This window comes from Arachis duranensis, chromosome 8, assembly GCF_000817695.3.
Source record: "Arachis duranensis cultivar V14167 chromosome 8, aradu.V14167.gnm2.J7QH, whole genome shotgun sequence".
Lineage (NCBI taxonomy): Eukaryota > Viridiplantae > Streptophyta > Magnoliopsida > Fabales > Fabaceae > Arachis > Arachis duranensis.
This window is the reverse complement of record NC_029779.3, coordinates 43,976,213-43,978,432: the sequence shown is the minus strand read 5'-3', so window position 1 is coordinate 43,978,432 and position 2,220 is coordinate 43,976,213.

The following is a 2,220-nucleotide window of genomic DNA, read 5'->3' as shown; positions in this document are numbered from 1 at the left end:
AAAACTGAGGCATTGAGGTGTGGAATTGATGGATTTGGGTTGAATTGTGTGGATGAAGTAGGTTTGGATTTGATTGAGTGTAAATATGTGAATGTAGTTGATTTGTGATCAATTTGATAAGTGAAAACTGTTTTGACTTGTGGACATTTGAAAAGATTGGTAAATGCCACTTTTGTTAAAAACAACTTTTTGGTCAAAATTGACGGATTTTAACTCAGTTCTCATAGGTGAAAATTTTACAAAACTAGATTTTTATGAAAATTTATTTATCGATCTTTCTAACAGTTGAAAAATAAATTTTGCATCAAAAAATATGAAGATTTGAAAATTGGATTCAAAAGCTGATTTTTACACTTAACAGCATTTTACCTTTTTTACAAGACTCGCGTACGCAGAAGGAGGCATGCGTACGCAAGAGTGTCAAAATTTACCACTATCGTAATTTGATTTAAGATATAAAATTAAAATAAGTCTAGATTATAACTCGAAGAAATGAAATTTCTTCTAGTAAAAAACATGGAAATTTAAAAAGATGAAAATATAACTTTTAGTTGGCTTTAGCATTAGTTTTCTTTTTCTTCAAGGGTCAGATTTTATATATATACAGATAGAGAAAAAAATAAAAGATTTGTTGAAAATTTCTCTTCCAATTATGTCTCTATATTTTTTAAAGAGTGATGAAAGTTAAATCACTTTTTAACTCATGTTAGTGTCTTTTATAAAAAAAGTAATTCTATATTTTATTTTATTGTAGATGAGATAAAAAAGTCATCAAACAATTTAATTTGTTGAACACATTCATTTTTAAATTTTAAAAATCAGGATTTTTTTTTTTGAAAAATGGACATTTTCACTTTTATAATTTTATAAGGAGGAGTGAGATATCAAGTTTTTGAGGTATGTAATTTTATTTTTAAGATAATTACATAGCTCCTAAGATAATCAAATAACTCAACTTAATTTTTGAAATTGTGTACATTGATAATTCGATTTTTTTAGGTTTAGAAGTAGTCTAATTTATTTTTATTATTCAAAAAAAGTTTTTGGATACATATTACACTTAACAAACTTAGGTAACACTAATGAAATTATTAAATTATATTTAAGTTTGTTGGATACAAAAAGCATTATATGTTATCTATATCATATTCTTATTCTTATCTATATTCTAAAATAACATTTATGATCATTTAAAGAGTTATTATCAAGAACACAATAAAAATGAATTCAATGTTGATACCAAAAATAAAAATTATAAATTATAATAAAATCTTTCTAATTATATTAATATGCACCATCACAATTATTGAAATTTAACTTTAAATAATTTTTTACTAAAATACAGAATATTTTACTTATCTTTAATAGAAGATATTTTACTAGACTTTTTATTTTTTTTTAAATGTAGCATTTGTCCAATATAAAAATATTTCTTTAATCGTTAGATATAAAATTTATTTTTTAATTATATAAATAAATATTAATAAATTAATTTGTCTTAAAAATTGTTTATTCTAAAATATATAATAATAATCCTTATTATAAACTAATCAAATATATGTAAATAATATAATCATATTTGGAGTTCATTTAGAAAGTTTTAAAAGTAAATTTTTTGAGTTTTTAACTTATAAAAAGTAGTAATATTAATGTTTGGTGCAATTTTTAAAATTAAATTACGGTTTTTTAAGAAGCTATTTAATAGCTTATAGAGAAGTTAAAAAAAATGACTTCTCTCACAATACTAATACTTTTTATCATATTTTAATAAAACAAGTACTTTTAGAACTAAAAATTCAAACACAAAATAATTTATTTATAAATTATTTTTAATATAGTCATTTATTGTTTAAACTATTTTTTTATCCAAACTGATCCGAGTTTGGCTCTCACTTTTCTAATTTTAAAAAAATTAAGTAAAATAAAGAGTAAATATTCTTTCCGGTTGGACTTTTCGCTTCCTAAAAAATCTAAAAACCTAAATCGGTCCCTATTTACTTTGGTAAGTTTCAATCCCTATCAATTTTGAGTAAATGTCTTTTTGGTCCTTGGTAGTGTCCTTTTCAATCCCTAACTAGGAACTGTAACTTACATATATCAAAGTAGATAGAGACCGATTTGAATTTTTAAATTTCTCAGGGAATGAAAAGTCTATCAAACAAATAATTAGGGACCAGAAAGGACATTTCTTTTAAAACAAAAAAAATACTAAAAATTGGC